A 19,831-nucleotide genomic window follows, 5' to 3' on the forward strand; every position below is an offset into this window, starting at 1 on the left:
TATTTCTATAGGTAGAACTCACCTGTATTCATTTTGTTTTCCATAACAAACAAAAAAAAAACTGTTGGCATCTAGGTGATGATGAACTGCACTTTACGTCGGAATTTATAGGTACTACAGTACTGATTTCTTACAAAACCATCTTGCATAATTTCACTGCAATATAAAGTGTTATATGTCTGTCAATTTTTGCATTTCTCACCCTACTTGGAAATGTACACATTAAATAATATTTTGGCAGTACATATCATGACTGATATGTCACGTATACTGATACCGCTAACTAGCAGTACCTTTACCTTCAATACATCTGGTCCACCTGAATAACTGTGATTCAGATTACTGCTCTATACCCACTACACATCATCTAATCCCCTCTTACTGGTCTCTATTAGCTTTCCTTACCTAGTAGCTACAACTCATATCTCCACTATCTCTACTTCTCATATTTTAATTCAGTTCTACCTTTTTTTTTCCAAATATGTAACAGTATGCAACTGTTTGTTAGGTCCTCTAAGTATAGGTTTGCCAAAACGTCTTTACTTACCCATAAATGTAAACCACTGTTATTTGTACATTTATATTGTTTTGTTACATTATGATGTAGCCAGGCACAGCCTGTAATTGGTCAATGTTTGATCAGCATTCTACCTAGGTAAACACATATAAATAAATTAGTCTTCAGTCTGTGACATAGAGGGATAAAGTCCATGTATTTTTCATACTGGAAAAGGTACAACCTAGAGTTAGAGGATCATTGGAAACAACATTAAAGTATTAGGAAATGTTGTGGCAGCTATGTTTAAATACCACTCAGTTGCCCATTTTAAATAGGATGTCAATCAACAGTGTCTTAAGACTAAGAGCAGCCAAGATTTAAATGTATTAACTTACATTTAATGATTCGCTGTAATATTCATTTCAATTTTTAAGGAAATGCATATTTTAACAGTTTCAAAGATAATTTATTAATGTATTTATTTTAATCTATTAATGTGTTTCTTTCAGCTTTTCCCGGTTAGGAGTCGCCACAGCGGAACTCCGGTCCGCTAATGATTGGCAGTCGATTTTTATGGTGCCGAGATGCCAGCCCGACGCCCAACCTTCAACGAAGGCACGCCCATTTACTCATGTCTTTCGAATGCCACTAAACCATGGGGAGGACTATTTGTATTTTATAAGACTATTTGATTCATATTTATACTTTCGAATGCCACTAAACCGTAGGGAGAACTATTTGTATTTTATAAGACTATTTGATTCATATTTATACTTTTTGTTACATTTAATTTTTAATGTCAGGGTTGCTTAATTAATCACGTGACTTGAGTGATTTATAGACAGCTTCTGTGAGTTTTTAAGATGTTTCTGAAGAAGTCCTAATGCAATAAGGATGAAAATGCTAAAACATGTTCAATAAATATTTTCTTGTATGGCATTTTTAGTGTGTACTTTGGGTTTTAGTTATTTGACATCAAAATGGTGTTTAACAAACATGACTTTTTCCCATTTGAAAATTCCCATCCCAATATGCTGCTGAGGGTGAAGTGGATGGGATGGGAATCAGAACTTCCACATTGGAAGCTATGGCTCTATTTGAAAAAAGAATGGACTGCATTTTTCAGGTAGCAGATGAGCAGCTTGTCCTAAATGAAAGAGTTTAAGTACCTTGAGATTTTTGTTCTCGAGTGAGTATAAGGGGCAGCCTGAGACTGCCAAGCAGACTGGAGCAGTGATGCGTAGTTTTATGGCAGTCGAGTTCTTAAACAAAGCTATCAATTTACAAAGCAATCTACTTTTCGCACTTCATCTACTGTTGCAAGCTAAGGGTAGTGACTAAAAAAAAACACTGTGGGGGAAATAACACTTTTTTGCTCCCCATAACAGGCTAAGCAGTCCAATAACACAAAGGGGCCTCTAAGTACCAGACAAGATGGTTCAGGAATCTAATAAGGATATTCCCTATGTAGCTCCGATTGTAGATGCGCCAGGTAAGGCCCAAAGGCAGGAGGCCCCAGGCTAGACTCAGAACACATTGCCTTTTAATACCAGGGTGCCCCAGTGGATGAGCTAAGATCTGTGGCTGGGAGAAAAGGTTTGGATGACCATAAGAAGCATAGTTGGTTCAACTAGCTCCCTGGACATGTACTGTGAATCAGTGCTTCCACCTCTCAGCTAAAATGAAGAGCAATAAAAAAAAGAACTTCACTGTAATAAGCTAATTTCTACATTGTAAGCAATTGGATTATCACAGTTAGATCTACCCCCCCCCCCCCCCACTGAAAAGCGACAACAAAAGACGTATTCTCCTGGCATACCAACCAACTGCATGACAAATCCCACCCTCCCTCCTGCCCCAGATGTTCAAGTCCCGTTTCTGTGCCCTGTCTCCTCCAACCCTCTTTCAACATATTCTATTTAAAAAACACAAGTTGATACACTTTATACCCTACCTGCACAGAGTGCTATTTTAGTTTTTTTTTTTAAATTCTTCTATTTAAACTGTAGTAAACAAATACTACAGTTTATACCCTGCCTGTATGGAGCACTAAAGCGTTCAGGTTTTAGTTAAAAAATGAAGAAATAGAGAGCTACAGTGCTCAGGTTTCACAGCAAATGCAATAGTGGCTTTTAAAAGCCAGCATTACATTAACAAGAGATTGGGATCGGCTGATGGGGGAGTTACCCCTCTTGCCCCACCCAAGCAACTCTACCGATGACGATGCTCAATCCACTGCAACCACCACCCTCTTGGAAAGTGAAGTGAATCTTACTTATTAACAAGCAACATTTCTTCAATATAAAATACTTAACAATAACTGCCAAATATATTCCACTTCTGATGTAATGCATATACAATTATTTATTATGAACTCCTTGCTACTGACTGTCAGAATCTGTTGACAAAATATAACATGTATACTCTCAGCAGTTCACAATGAAAACAACTTGCATTCATGGACCAAGAAAAACTCATATTAAAGAAGACTTGTTAAAAGAGTCAACTGTCCTGCTCCTAAAGAAAAATTGTTCAATTTCAAAAAGCATTCATTCTAAAACAGATTTAACAGCGAACTTTACAGCAAACACTGTACCAAATAACTGCTTTTGACTTGCTCCATGACTGTAAAGGTTATAAGGAGTAAGTCATACAAACAAGACTGTAATCAAACACCCATCCTCCTCTGCGGTTTAAATAATTAAACAATGTCAAACTAACAGCATATCAAATTCCAGATGCACAGAAGATCTCTTCAGATGTTGCAAAATTTATCAAGTTAATCACTTGGCCCTTTACAAATGGTTACGGCATCAACAAGGAAATGATGTTAGAGATCAGAGCAATGATCGCATTACTATAAATAAAATTCTCTCTCTGAGCACCAAAGTACAAGTCATCTTACGTGGATGGCTCTCTATCCAGCATTTCAGCGATTTTAACTTTTAGGTCATTTTCTACAGGAAAACTGATTTTATTATACAGTTGGAAAATAGTAAAGAAAACCCATCAGCTTACAAACCACCAGAGATAAAAAGAAAAAGCAACTAGGGTACTTATGTATTATCGCAACCAGATTGCAACCAGCTCACTACTCCTGAGTGCTATCGCAACCAAGTTGCAAACAAGTCACTGTTGAAATATTGACATATCCAGGAAATGTTGGTTTACCTGCTTTGGACGTGGAAAGCAGAGCTGAAAGTCGATCAGCAGCACCTGTCATTTCCTGCATCCTATAGTCGGGATACCATCCTTCTCATCCAAAAGTGATACAGCATACTTTTTCCTCAGCCCAACCATTGGATGCACTATTATGTTGATGTAAATGTTTCTGTGTTGAAAGGTTTAACTGTTTGCTCACTTTACAGGATTATCTGAAGTGAGTTGTAAAGTGCATATGGGTCAATGAGTTCCGTGTGTAAAATATACGGTATGTCACGTTTTTCTGTTGTGATGGTTAAGGTTTCAGTCACACTTCAATTCCTTCAGGCAATAAATGGGAACACCAATCCTGTCCTACGGGCGTTCGAAATTTGTAAAAGTAATTATTTTAAATCTGCCCCTACTTAATGACTGTTTGGCACTGCATTATTTCATTGTTTGCCCAGAATGTTTGCGGCAACAGCTGGGGATGCAAGCCTCAGGCTAAATGTATGGCTATGTCGTACGTTGGCGACGGAATACTTAATTCTCCCCTGTCGACATCTTTCTTCTTACTACACAAACCCCAGAGACGCTTACTGCCAAGACAGGTTTGAAAAGGTTTATAAAGGAAAAAGAAATAATGTTATAAATCATTTTTCACAAAATAACGTTAATAATTTGGGCGGCACCTGAATCTGGTTGCGATAATACCCAAGTACCACAACTAGTATGGACTACTGAAACTACAGTCATTACACAAAGACAGTATTTTCACACCTTAGGTAAACACAATTTGTTGAGCGATGCTTTAGATGAGCCAGTGCCCCCAGGAAAATAAACAGGAATGTCTGGTGCCTGACGTGATGCCCTACCACTGGACCAATAAACAAGCAGCCTCAATCCTCACCACTAGCAACAGTGGGGAATGGGGTTTATACTACATTTATCGAAAGGCGTTTTCATTGACATATAAACAGTGAAGTCCCAAAAACGCCGAATGGCCACTTCAGTGAATTTTTTTCCAGGGGGAAAAAAAACGTTTGGCCGTTCTCAGGAATTTGTCCTTTTTTCCACTCTAGTACAATCTCGGAGTTGGTATATTTAGTTGGGGGTGAAGCCCCTCACTTCGTAGGGTCTGAGAGTTTGGTTGGTTTGTCAAGCGATTTTCCTCCCCTGGGAAAAAAATTCACTGAAGTGGCCGTTCGGCTTTTTGGGAGTTCACTGCTCAAAAAGACTCCCCACTGGCACAGATATAGAGTTGAGATCTCAGCTGAGTGACCAAGCCAAAACCTCCTCCACCCTCTCTGTCCCACCAGTGTTTCGTGTCCCTGGTTAAGTAGCTGACACACACACTCTGAGGTTTGATTTCCGCGCGCGCACACACACACACACACACACACACACACACACACACACACACACACACACACACATCTGGGAGAGGCTGGCACAGGTTTACTAGCTATGCCCCCTTCTGCCCAGACTATAAGGTAGTTATCACTGCCACCAGTCAACTCCTTATCAGATACTTTAAGGCCTTCACAAATGGTGTCCAATCTTACTGTGTAATATTAATATTATGGTAGTTGGACCAACAGCAAGGCTATTAGGAGTAGCTGACACAGTGTCACCAAATAAATATGAAAGTACTCTCAAAACTTAAATATCTCTACACCGATTAACTACAATGAAAGTTTTAAATATATTTAATAATAAATAATAAATGAACAAGACAACACTAAACATATATTCACAGTGACATCAGAGTTCAAAACCACAGGAACTATTTAAAACACTGCAGGACAGTCTCAAATAAATAAAGACAAACATCTAAACTAAGCTTTACTATATTCCTGACTGAATCTAAAATAATTAGTACGAACTTACTAATAGAGCAAGGCAGATGTGGTGAATGGATCTTCTAGCTGTTGTTACATCCAAGACAGAAAGCCAAGTGCTCTGTCTCACTAAGAGACTTCTCAAATTAATATCTCAAATATTACTGCTGGTATAGCTTGCAGAATGACTTCATTTCTTGCCATCTGACTACAAGTTCCCAGGCCAAACAACCACTGATGAAGCTGGCAGTACTTAGCATCTACCTGTAAAAATATACAGACAAGGGCTTCTCCTCAGATCACTGGCAGATGCTGGAGGTCATAAAACAATTGTATTCCTTCATGCTTTCAAAACTAGTAATTAATTCCACCTTAAAGACAATACAGAAAGTTTCCTAGTACAGACATTTTGCCGCTTGTTGTACTGAAAACTGAAAGATACCATATTTTATGGCCTAGCCATAAAATAATGTAATTTTTGTTATTTTTCTGAAGTTAACCTCCTGTATTCCAATTTCCTTTGTAAAAATATATACATTTAAACAGTTGCAATAGCGCATGTACATTTATGTTCTCTTCCAGTACAGCATACTGTGGCTACATTTCAAACAGCACTCTGCAAATTCCCTTTTTAACACACGTGTCTGTACAAGCAGTTTGATATACAAATGACATATAGTTCTAATACATTTGTAACACAAGCATCTTGCACAAATCACCTCGATAATCACCAATGACACAGTCACTTACAAAATTTCAGCTAGCTCAGCTGGTAGCATCTCCTTTCATCACACCTGATACAAGTAAATTCTGGTACCATTTCTAGTTTTGTCACATTTGGCATAATCGTTAAGTTCTTTCACTCCCATATATAAGGTACAAGGTTCAATGCTGACCTCTGACCAATGCCTGTTTGAAATTGGTATGTTCTCTCTGTGTGTCTGTTGGGTTCCTCCTACCTCCCAAAAATACGCTGGGTGTTTCCAACCCAAAAATCGAATGGAGTCATCAGAAGTAGCACAGACAACCTGTTAAGCATGAGCTAGGCATTACGACACTCAGTACATGTTCACTAACAAGACACAGCTTGGAAGTCAATGACATGATGGTAAGACTGAGGCTGGAGACCTCTGTAGCCAGGAGACAAGATAGAAGGGCAATGCAGCAAAGCCACTCGGCTTGGGATCCAGAGTCTACTACTAAGGGGGAAGAAAGACTAGAAATGGTGTGGGAATTGTGGTGAGTGACAGTCTTCAGAAGACAGTGAAGGATGTCATCAGAATAAGTGACAGACTCATGGCAATCAGACTCCAATGTAAATATAATTCAGTATTCATAATCCTAGCCAATGCCCTATAGCAGGGTTGTAGTAATGAGAACAGAGCATTCAGGCAGCAGTTGCAGGACTTCCTAGATAAAGTAGGATAACATGAGTTGTTGAAAACAGGGACCTGAATGCTAATATAGAGAAAAACAGAACAGTACTTGAGGAATGCCTGATCCACACAGGTGGGGCAATAAGAATAAGTAAGAAGAGGCTATTCTGCACTTCTTTCTTGAAAATGGCTTAATGGTTGCCAACAAATGGTTCTGCAACTGCGACCATCATAAGATCACATACAAGAGTGGCCAACATTCAATTCTGGTAGACTTCTTCCAAGTTAGAGGAGCACTGGGATACAGTGAGAGAATACACAGTCATCCCCAGTGAAACAGTAGACCTACAGCATAAACCACTGGTAGCTACAATCAGTGGACCAAGAAGACTCTAAAGCCAAGACAGACTAGGCTGAAGACTTGGAAGTTGACTAGACGGAAAGCACAAGAGTTCAAGGAAATACACAGGTCTGTAGCACCTCAGGAAGAAGACGAAATAGATAAAGTTGAAGAAGAATGGCAGCATCTCAAAATAGCATGTGTAAAGACTACAGGTATGTCCATGTATGGAAAAAGGAGCATATGGAATGCTGGTGGTGTAATGCATAAGTCCAGAAAGTTATCAAAAGAAAGAAGTGTGAGAAAAGGCAGGAGACAGAAAAGATGAATCAGGCAAAGGCGTTATACTGGTTGGTTAACAAAAAGGCTAAGAGAGCAGTCACAATAGCACATAATAGAATCAAAGCCAATCTAGTATCTTCTGGAAAGTGATTCAACAGATGGCAAAAAAAAAGCTATCGGGATGCAAGACAAAAGCAGAAAGATGAAGACAATCAAACAACAAATCATAAGGGATGCCAACAACAACCTGCTCACCAGCCCACAGGACATCAAAAACAGATGGAATGAGTACTTCCAGCAGCTTCTAAGTGAAGAAAAAAACACAGAACTGTACAGCCCCAGACAGCCTATAATGAAAGAGGAAGAAGAGTCCACCTCACAAAAAGTAAGAACTTCATTAATGATAATAAAGTAAGGGAAAGCAGCAGGCTCAGACGACATCACGGCAGATATGATGTTGGTGTTTGGTAAATTATGGAATAAATTCCTTCAGAGGGTACTCAGCAATATGGATTGGAAGGCATATACCAGTTTACTGAAGAATAAGCATTATAGTACCAGTGTGCAAGAAAAAAATGGAACAATCACAACTGTGAGCAGCACACAGATATAAAACTCCTGTCACACTGCATGAAAGTACTGGAGAGGGTGACTGCTAAACGAATATGCAGAGTAGTAGAAAGTAAGATGGGAGATGAGCAGTATGAATTCAGATCAAGATGCAGCATAACTGAGTCAGTCTGCCATGAGACAGGCAGTGGAGAAGAAGCTAGAGATGAGGAAAGAGTCAAATTGGGCATTCTTAGACTTGCAGAAAGCATATGATGAGGTCACAAGAAAGCTGATTTGGGCGGTCCTGCAATGTCTCAAAGTCATGAAAATACTACAGAATTAGTGCAGGCTATGCACAAAGACACAATTACAGACGGTGCTCAGACTCACAGAGCTGGTTCCCACAGGCAGCAGGTGTGCATTAGGTTTTAGCTCTGAGCCCACTGCCATTCATACTGGTGATAGACTATGTTAGCAAACAGGTCGGAGGGGACAGATTAACAAAGCTACTGTATGCAGATGATGTGGCATTACAGGCAGACTCTGAGCAAGAACTTCAGCAAAGGGTAGGGGAATGGAATGGAAAAATAAAGACACGTGGGATGAAAGTACAGACAAGACAGTTGTCACAGCAGCAAGTGGGAGAAAACTTAAGAATATGAAAATTGAAATGAAAAGAAAAAGTGGAACATGTAAACAAATTCAAGAATCTGGGAGAGGTGTTAGAAGACCATGGAAGTCTGTGGAGGTCAAGGCTAGAATCAAAGGGACTGAAGCCAACTGGCACAGAGTATCAGGGATAGTGTGCGACAGAAGAATGCCAAAGAAGATGAAAGGTAAGGTGTACAAAACAGTGGTGCAACCAGAACTACTGAACTGTACAGAAACCTGAGCAGTGAAACATGAGATTAGAAGCCAAAGTAGCACCAAATGCAGAGAAGATCAAACAGAACAGATTACTGTGCTTTGAGCACATGTGCGGGAAACAAAAGGCAATCCAGTGAAGATATGGGAGAGACAAGAAGAAGGTAAGAGGAAAAAGGAAGTCCAGCAAGCAGATGAATGGATCGTGTGAGAGACAGTTAACCATGACCATGGAAGAAGGTAGGATGCTAACAGTGAATCGAGAAAGATAGAGACAGTTATCACAGCATCCAGACCAAATGGATAAAAGAGGAAAAAGGGGGGGAGGTTATTATGAGGAGATATCTAATTTTAGACCCATTGGCAACTTATCCCACTTTCAAAAATATTGCAAAAATGTGTCTATAAACTACTACTCCAGCATACCTTAAAAAATTACTAACTGATGCTCAACGTAAATTCAGACCTGCTCACAGCATGACAATTGCCCTCCTAGGTTTTACAGATAACAACAATAAAGCCAGGGATTGTGGTAAACTCATACCTTCCTTTTTTCCAACAGTATAAAAATCTTTCAACACAGTCTCATATAAAAAAAAAAAAACTAGCAGTAGCTGTCCACAATGGGTATCTCACAACCTACTCTTCAGTGATTTAATAATTACCTGTTAGAATGCTATCAGGCAGTCAAATGGAATTCTACACTTTTCCTTTACCTACCCATCATCACAGGTGTACCATACATTCTTATCCTTGGTCTACTTGTACTTAATATCTTTATAAACAATCTTCATACTTCAATACAAGCATCACTTGTACAATATGCAGAGGATTCCATTCTAAACTGCCTTTCAGACAAACTAGAACATTTAGAAAAGATTACATGACATGCATTTAACTCTACTAAATACTGACTTTGTAAGCACCAACTCCTTAATCAGTAGAAAACCAAACTTCTTTTACTTTACTTAAATCACTTACCCAGAGAAAAATAACTTTAAGATCACATCCTTAAACAATACACCAGATGAAGCAGTGTCCCTTATACAAAACTGCTTAGGGTTAGAAAAGATGACAACCTCAAATATGACCTCCACATACAAAACAATTAAAAAAAAAATCATAAAAAATAGAAATGTTACAGAGTCACAAGGATCTGAATGGAGAGATGATAAAATCAGCAAACAAAGGAGAGTAGTACTGCTGGAAATGAATTCATCCTCAAGTCTTGGTGAGTACCATCATGAGGTGGACTCTTGTTTTACAAAAGCTCACCAAAACAACACTAACATATTGACTGTATTTTATATAGCGTACTATATACTGGGCAGTAGTGAGTTAAAAAATAAAGGCTGCTGGATGCACAAGACTCCGAATAAAAAAGTGCCTAATACTGGTATGTGCCCTGGTGCCAGGAATGGAAAAACTGACAGTATAGACTCCTCAAGGCATGGAAACATCCATACTGTCACTCGTTCCTCTCTAACATAGAGGACAAGTAGGCAGGGTAGTTTGTTTATATGCTTTAATACATAGAAACACATCAGAATGGATAGCAGCATCAGAAAACATAAACAAACTGATTAACAGGCAGACCTTACATACATATATACATGCATGCTTACATCTCAACAGCTTACTACAAAATGGCAGTCAGGCTCGCACGTGCTCAGTATTTATACACGTGTGCCAGCCCTTGGATAGCTTCTTAAAGGTATGTACACACACGTTGATCTACATCCTCCCTCTTAAAAAGATTGCTCTTAATAAAAAAACAACATTGCAATTAGACATGCATTACTACAGACATTAGAAACAAAGACAATGTTCATGTCCAAGTTGCTGTGTATCTATATCATGGTCTGGAGATACGACCGGATCTGATAACATAACAATTTGGACTGGGTTTAGCAACAGGGACAGTCTTCAGTGAACAACTTGTATCAGGAACTTCTGGATTCGTCACAGGAATGGGAGTATTCTCTGGAACTGGAACACTGGACAACTCACTCTGAGATAGACAGTCTCTCTCACAGGCTATGTGCTGTGGTATGGACCCAGACCCCGGCATCAAATGTTTCCAGTCCTGTCTAAACTTTGCTCCTTGTGATTCCACAATGTACAATCTCAGCTCTGGGCAAATATTCTTCACGACTCCAATCCGATCATAACCTTTGGACATCAGCATCCTTACCACTTCTTCTTCTAATGGATTCAGTGGTTTGCTGGTCTTTCTGGTAGAAGGACTTCTGAGTTAAATGCTTCTTCAACAGATTGGTTTCACTGACTTTGTTTTTGACATATGGAACCAACAACTGACTACTGATTGGTAATGTGGTTCTGGTTTGTCTTGACAGAAGTATCTGGGCAGGTGAACCAAGAAGTTTATCATGAGGAATATTTCAGAAATTCAAGAGATTCAGGAAAATATCACTATTGTCTTGTTTCTACTTCTTGAGTAAATGTTTTGCACTTTGAACTGCACATTCTGCCAAACCATTTGACTGCGGATACTCGTGACATGAGTAAAATCCCACTCTTTGGCAAATCTTTTGAACTGTTGGCTTGTAAACTGCATTCCATTGTCAGAAATAACTTTATGCGGACTACCATGGACTGCAAAATGATGCTTCATCTTAGTAATGACAGTGCTGGATGCTAGGTTAGGAAGCAGGTCATTCTTGAACCAATTGGAATAAGAGTACTAACACAAAGTAATGTTAACCATTCCACTCGAAAATGTTGGCGGCTACTGTCAACCAAGGTAGTTTAGGAATCTGGTTTAGCTGAAGTGTTTCCTTCTGCTGATGTGGCTTAGTACTATATTACACAGAACAAGATGAAAGTACTCTCTCAATGTCTTGTGACTTAGAAGGCCAAAATACTAGTCCTCTCACCCTTCGCTTGGTACAGTCAGTTCCTGGGTGACCACGATACAAGATAGTAATGTACTCTTGTTGCAAGGACTTTGGAACAATTACTTTTGGAGCTTTCATGATGATACCTTTGTCAGACAAAATCTCATCTCTGTAAGGAAAATAAGGTTGCACTTCTTGAGGTAAACTGGATTGCTTTGACGGCCATCCTTGTTTGATAAAGTGGTTGAGCCTCTGTAAAATTGGATCTGTGGCTTTGTGATTTCTCAGCTTATCAAGACACGCAGAAGAAATATTTCTTACTTCCATGACTTCAAGGTTCTCATTTTCATGCTGTTCAGTGGTGTTTCTGAGTGATCTGGACAATGTATCAGCAAGTTAAAAAAGTTTGCCTTTCTTACAGACAATATTGAAATTGTACTTCTGCAATCTCAACATCATGTGATGCAATATGGCTGGAGCTGAATGCATAAGCTTTCTGAAGATAGTGACTAGAGGTTGGTGGTTTATTTCGATCTGGACAGGTCTACCATAAAATAACCATGGAACTTTGAACATGCAAACACAATTGGCAAAAGCTCTTTCTCAATCTGAGCATACTGCATTTCAGTATGGGTAAGAATTCACAATGCAAAGGCAAAGGGTTGACCCTCTTGTACAACGACTGCACCTAGACCAAATTTCAAAGCATTACATGAAACAGTAACTGGCTTGTGAACATCATAGTATCTGAGAATTGGTGGACTACCAATTCGCTGTTTCAGGACATCAAATTCTCTTTGGTGTTGCTCTAACCAAGACCATGAGACATCTTTATGTGTCAGCTCTCTAAGCAGTTCTGAAAGTTGGCTTAAGTCTGGAATGAACTTGCATAGACAGTTAACCATGCCAAGAAAACATTGCAGAGTTTAAACATTGTCTGTAGCTGGCATCTCGAGAATGGCTATTTGTTTAGAAGGGTCTGGTCGTAGGCCTGAACTGGTAAATAAATGACCAATATACATAACCTCTTGTAGCCTGAATTTGAATTTCATAGGTTCACAGGTAGGTACTAGGCTATCGGCCCTAGGGCCTATACAAGCCCAGGCAAAAAGGTACCCTGGCTTTTGCCACTCAAGAAAATTAGTTTCCTGTGCCACTGTCGAGCAGAGCCACAGAATCCCCGGGGTGAATTTCCTATTTCCCATCCAATCACCAAGAATTTTCTTGAAGAGTACTAATGAGGAGCTTTGTTTGATATAGATAGGTAGTTTATTCCAGAGTATGGGAAGTCTCTGGGACAGGAATCTATCCCTCAGGCATATTCTGTTTATTGTGGTGACAAGGTTTAGGTCCCTAGAGCGTGCAGCTCGGTGGGATTGGTACTTCTTTAAGTGGAGCATGTCCAACAGCTCTGCGTTTGACATTGCTTTGAATGTTAGGCAGAGATCACCTCTGAGTAGGCGATATGCGACGGAGTAAAGCTGGAGTTTTTTTAGATGGTCTGCGCAGGGCATCTGTTTGAGGCCAGTAATCCTCTTTGTGATGTATTTCTGTGGCCTTTCCAGTTGTTGTAGAGGTCTTGTGAGGTACACACCAAAAGGGGCATTGTACTCTATAATGGGTCTAATGAGTGATGAGTAGAGGGGAACAATGACCTCTTTTTTTCTGGACAAGAAACCTTTTGTGATGAGGTGTGCCACGTAGAAGGATTTCCTGACTACTGTGGCAATGTGATTATCAAAGGAGAGACTACTGTCCACCTGTGTCCCAAGGTCTCATCACACTTTTGGTGCTAAGTATACTACCGCCTATGTTGTAGTTCATAGGTATAGAGTTTTTACCAAAGGGGATGACAATGCACTTTTTGGCATTGAGCTTGAGGCCATGGCTTTGACACCAGGCATCTGTCTCAGTGATGTCCTTTTGTAGGATGTCCACATCATTAGGAGTTTCGATTATGGCTCCTAGTTTGCAGTCATCTGCGAACTTCATTAGCCAAAGACCTTCTGTGTTAGTCTGTACTTCAGAAAAGTAGATACCAAACAGGAGAGGACCCAGGACTGAACCCTGTGGTCCTCCACTTTTCAATGGTCTGAAGTCGGATTTGGAGTTTGCTACTTTCACAGTGTGGGTTCTGTCAGTGAGCCAGTTGGCAACCCATCTTGTGACATAGGGATTTATACCTAGTTTAGTGAGTTTATTTATAATTCCAGAGTGGAGGATGGTGTTGAAAGCCTTGGCAAGATCTAGATATGCTGTGTGAACCACCTTACCCTCGTCTACGGCTTTGGTGACTGCTTCAAAGAAGTCTATCAGGTTTAGGAGACATGATCTGCCTTTTACAAACCCGAACTGGGTGGGGTCCAGAGTTTGGAGATTACGAATGTCTTTGTTTATAAGTTCCATGATGATACTTTCCATGGCCTTGCAGACCAGGCTCGTCAGGCTAATGGGGCAGTAGTTCCCAGGGTCCGTGGTGGCTCCCCCCTTGTGGAGTGGGATAACCGTCGCTGTGCGCCATTCAGCAGGCACAAAGCCTGAGGTGAGGCTATGATTGAACATGGTACTTAGGTGGGGTGCCAGTTCATTCTGTCGTTCATGTAGAACGCAGCCTGGGATGTTGTCTGTTCCCATGGATGCTGTGTTCTTGGCTTTGGAGAGTGTGGTTTTTACCTGTGCAGCCGTGATTACAGGAACTTTGCATTCTTCCGGTATAGGGATGGGCTCTTTAGGGGGTGAGAGGGGGGTAAAGTTAGCACTGACTCTATCTGCCAGGATGTTGGCAATATCAGTTGGGTCTGTATATTTAGTGCCATTGTGCTGTAACTCAGAGCAGGTCTAAATGTTGCCAATGAGATTCTTGACATAGCAAAAGAATGCTTTGTGGTTGTCTTTAGAATCAGTGGTGATTTTGTTTTCGTAACTAGCTTTGGAGGATTTTATGAGGGATCTCAGCTTTTTACTGAGGCTGACCAGGGAGCTCCTCCACTCATGGGATTTTACTCTCTTTTGCAACAGTTTCTTCCTTCTGTTGTACAGTTTGTTTATAGCATGGGACCACCAGATTGGCTTCCTTTTTTTGGAGGATAGCGTTCTTGGTTCTGTTTGGGATAGCACGATCCATGCACTCGTATAAGTGCTTATAAAGTGCAATTGTGTAGGATTCAGTAGTCATAACTGTACTGTCCATCTGCATGGGTGTCATGAAGTTCACCACTTCTGTCTTAAGAAGCATGAAGTTGGCTTTGGAGAAATTTTTTACTGTGGTTTCCTTAATGGGGGGTGGGGGCAGGATGTGGATATCTAGGGTAATTAGCTTATGGTCGGATCGGACCAATGAGGCATTGACTTCAGGTGTGGAACACCGGTCACTCATGTTGGTAATGACTAGATCTAGGATATTGTTGCCCCTGGTGGGGGTGTGGATAAGTTGATCCAGGGCATTGGAGTTTATGAATTCCAGAAAGCATTGTGCGAAGGAGCTGTTACATGAGTAGTTTTCCCAGTTAATGGTGGAGTAGTTGAAATTGCCCATTATTAGGGTGTTTGGTTGAACCCTAATATTTTCCAGTACATTAAGAAAAGAGGAGTGGGAATCCTGGGGCATGGTGGGGGATCTGTAGCAAGCTACAATTTGGATTGCAGTTTTGCCCAGAGTTAGTTGCACTTGGATAACCTCGGCTGCATTATGCTGAGCAACTAGCCTGGAGGTGTGGAGATCCTTAATGAATATGGACACACCTCCACCTTTGGTGTTCCTGTCCAGGTTACATGGCCGAAAAGTGTGGTATGAGTTATAGATTGGTAGTGAGCTTAAGATTCACTTGACATGCTCTTTCCAGAACTTTCCTGGGGTTTCTGTCATGCTGAGTTTCACCATTACCTCATACTAGTACGTCTACTATAATAGCACAAGGATACCCAGAAAAAAAGTGGCTCCATTGCACGTTGAAGAATTTATCCCAAATGGCATTCTCAAAAATCTGTACCTGCCAAATGGAGTACTGAACGTAGTGAGCAATGATGATTTCTTGTCAAGGTGAATTTTCCAAACTGAACTCTTTGTATCCAGGACAGAAAAAACACTGGCATTTAGCATAAGAGCTGTGACTTCTTCAACTGTGCGCATTGGATGATGAGGTTTTTTAGTGCTTTGTTCAAACCTCATGGACTAATAAATATTCTGATGTCATCTGAGCTTTTCTTGTGAGCGACCACCATGGAAAATACCCATTCAGTAAGAGTAGACGAACCCACTGGACAAATCACAGCTTCACGCACCATTATCGAACTCAGCTTTGACTCTGTCCTGCATGACTATTGGAACTTTCAGAGCTGGCCTGATAACTGGACTGACATCTGGGTCTAACTTCATGGGGTACACAACTGGAAGCGTGCTTAGCTTGTCTTTGAAAAGATCAGCATAGGTAGAAAAAATACACTGGGCAAAATTAGAGTAGTGGTCTTTTAAACTAACATGATGGACTTCCTTAGTAAATGAAAATAGTCCTATTTTCAAACTGTCTCTGAGCCCTAATAATGACTGGACATGCCTCAACCACATAAAATAAGTCATAACATCTCCCAGCAGAGTAACATGAAAGCACTACTGAGCCTTCAGTTTGAATTTCTTCACCTCCATAACCAACAAGTTTCGCACACTTTGCCAAATCAAGCCTTTCACCATGACACAAACATTGCTGCTGACTTAACATTGCACTTGGAACATGTGTCAGTTTGAGCTCTATGGGCTTGCCATTTATCCAAACAGTACAAAATACTTTATTCTTTGCCCTTAAATCCACTGCATTGACTGTTTCATAAAGCAATGACACACCATCAACATAAAGAGTAGGGTTGCAGTTTTCTAATTGATCAACTTGTTTCTTAAAATGTTCCCTTTTAATAGAAGAATGTGGGCCTTTTGATTTACGAAACCTTTTAAAATGATTCCACTTATTGCATTTGTGGCATTGCTGACCAAAAGGTAAACATTTCCCCCTTTTAGGTTCATGATTTCGACCACAATTACGACAGTTGGCAATGAAACTGGGTGGGGCCCATGCTTTGAGTTTGCTGACTCACTCTTATGCTTCACTGAGACTGTGCAAACTCTGGAACTTGTTGGAAACCTCTGGGATTTACCAGTGGGTGCAGCAGGGGCTACAGTTACTGTCATGTGCTTGGGCCTGTTTCTTTTAACCACGTGCTACATACAATCAACATGAGCTCTAGAAGTTATTGGAAGCACACACCTCTCATTTGTAAGCATATTTGTGTGCTTTTCTGTGAGCTTGTATATCTAACAAATCTCAATGGCCTTATTCAAAGTTAAATCATTGTCACGAAGCAAAATCTTTCTTGCAGCATCATTTTTAACACCACACACAAGTTTGTCTTTTATCAACTCATCCCTTAAAATCACCACATCTGCATGTTTTAGCCTTATTTCTCAAGCCAGTTATATATGCTGAAAAAGTTTCATCAGGCTTTTGATCTCTTGTGTAAAATAAGTGTCTTTCCATTGTAACATTTGTCTGGGAGTTGTACATTTCTCTAAATTTACATTTTAAGCACTCAGGGTCTTCCCTTGACTCAGCCAGTACAGCAATATGACTGTTTTCCCCCTCTCCTGCAAAGATAGCAGGTGCATACACAAATAAATGCTCCTTTTTGATGGCTTCTGACCTAGCTAAATTAAATAGAATAAATGCCTTTGTACAGTCATCTTTATCAGAAAATGCAGCCTGTATGAAAATGTCGTACTCTTGCTCAAACACTCTCCAGTTCTCTGCAATATTATTGTCGAACACAAGTGCACTGGGTTTTCAAAAATTGTCTGCCATGCCCACAAAGTATGCAAAAACACACTGAAAATATGGCCCTTGTAGTTATGTATGAACAACCTGTTCTGTCAGCTTGTAATAACATATAACAAATGCACAGTAAACTCTTCAAATCACTGTACTTTGCAAAATATGCTCAGAAATGGCTGTATTTTGCAAAATAACTTTGCTGTAATACTGCACAAACATGCAAACACTTTATACACTTCTGATAACTCGGATATCTTTAATTAATATGAAAAATACATGCTTAACGGAAAAGCGGTGGTTTCCTCTTATTTTATTTGTTTTATGCAATTCGGACTTTATTTCAAGCATTTTCTGTAGTAATTTGAATATTTTTATCAATATCGGACATATTGGTTTATTCGAATATTGTTTAGAGCGTTCTGTATGCCTTGTTTTATATTTTGCAAATAAGAAATTATTTGAGCAAATTTTAACATCTGAGAATTATTTCTGACCTGTTTTATGAATTAAACATGCAGTAGGGATGATCCACTCCGGTATATTCTTCCAATACCAACCGGGTGCCTCTCAGACTTGCACTGAATAAACTGGAGCTCTTTCTGGAAACAAGTCATTTTGGTCATGCTTCCTTTGACACCATGCCCTTTTAGACATGCCTCTTCTGACACCATGTCGCTCGCCCCTCTCCAACATAAATGATAAGCAGGCGGGGTAGTTTGTTTAGATGCTTTAATAAACAGAAACACATCAGGATGGATAGCAGCATCATAAAACAAACTGATTAACAGACAAACCTTACATACATAAATGTTTACATCTCAACAGCTTACTACTAAATAGCAGCCAGGCTCGCACATGCTCATTATTTACACATCTGTGCAAGCCCTTGGATAGCTTTTTAAAGGTATACGTATACATATTGATCTACACATACAATGGGGTTAGGTCAGGCTCAGGGGGAGGATGGCTGCCCTGTTGCAGAAGTAGTTGTCCATAAAAACAGACAGGCCAAAAAAGAGCTATAAAGATAACAGAGTGGACTACTGAGGATAAATAAAAAATATGTACTGTTACTATTATACAAGAAGTCAAGTATTTCCAGATAGAAGATATTCAAAAGATTAAAACAGAAATTAGAGGAAAGAAAAATAGTTGCACAAGAAAATCTGTCAAAAGCTTCAAATGCAAATGTATGTTCATTAATATAACAAATCCATGAAAACCATTATATAAACCAAGAAACTTTAGGCCATTTGAAAAAAGAAGTGATAGACTAATTATGAAAATATAAAAAACAATACTTAAGAGATTTTTAAAAGGCATAAAAAAAGAAACTTGGACATGGGGAAGAAAGAGAGATATCTGATATGGTGCAACATTTATGCAAAGAAGAAAGCCAAACTAATCAATACAAAAAAATCTCCAAAGACATTTTAAGAGAAATACAGGCAAAAAACACCCAGCTATGGAAAAGTTCACAATACAATACAAAAAATTAAATCACAAAGGGAGAACCTAGAACAGAAGATTAGTAAACTAAAAGTTAAAAAGAAGGTGAAGTCATGGAATACCAATGAAAACAAATAAAAGCTGAAGTTACTGAATACCTATGAAGTGAAGGAAGTAATGTAGAAAGTCTAACATAAGTTCTGTCTCAACATGATGGAACACAGTGTCCCCAAAGTAAGGAGAAACAGGTGGATCGGGAGTCATCTGAAGAAGAAATACGGACATGGAAAAGAAATTTATTATGGTGCAACATTTATGCAAAGGAGAAAGCAAAACAAATTAACACAAAAAAACACTAGCAAAGATAATTGAAGAGAAATACAGGCAGAGACATCTGGATGTGGAAAATTTCACAATATGAAAATGAAGAAAACAAAGGGGGAAAGTATAAAAGCGGATGAGTAATGGAGAAGTTAAAGAAATAGAAACTGAAGTTATGGATTACCTTTGAAGTGAAGGATTTACTGTTGAAAATCCAACTCTGGTAACATCACAGCATGATGGAACAAATTAAGGAGAAACAGGTTGAACGGGAAGGATCTGATCACTTACCAATGAAAATACCCTCAAACTTTCAGTAGGGAACTAGTACAAAACGTCAGCCAGAGTTGCACACAGCAAGGGAAAGACCAGGAAACAGTGGCAACTCTGACATCATCAATGTTGTGGAGTGACAGGCCAGTGAGTTCCCATATAAAAGAGCAACAGATGATGCAAGATGCATCTGAAGAGAATATGTCACAGGACGATGTT

At 39.6% G+C, this 19,831-nt stretch overlaps 1 protein-coding gene across 2 annotated transcripts in view; it reads right to left on the reverse strand.

Moving 5' to 3' along the window:
• The window catches only part of HEATR5A (HEAT repeat containing 5A), a 2,570,019-nt gene that overhangs the window by 2,459,786 nt on the left and 90,402 nt on the right, over positions 1 to 19,831 (reverse strand). The gene's annotated exons all lie outside the window — the stretch shown is intronic.

Source organism: Protopterus annectens, chromosome 6.part0 (genome assembly GCF_019279795.1).
Source record: "Protopterus annectens isolate FY-2018-M chromosome 6.part0, PAN1.0, whole genome shotgun sequence".
NCBI lineage: Eukaryota > Metazoa > Chordata > Ceratodontiformes > Protopteridae > Protopterus > Protopterus annectens.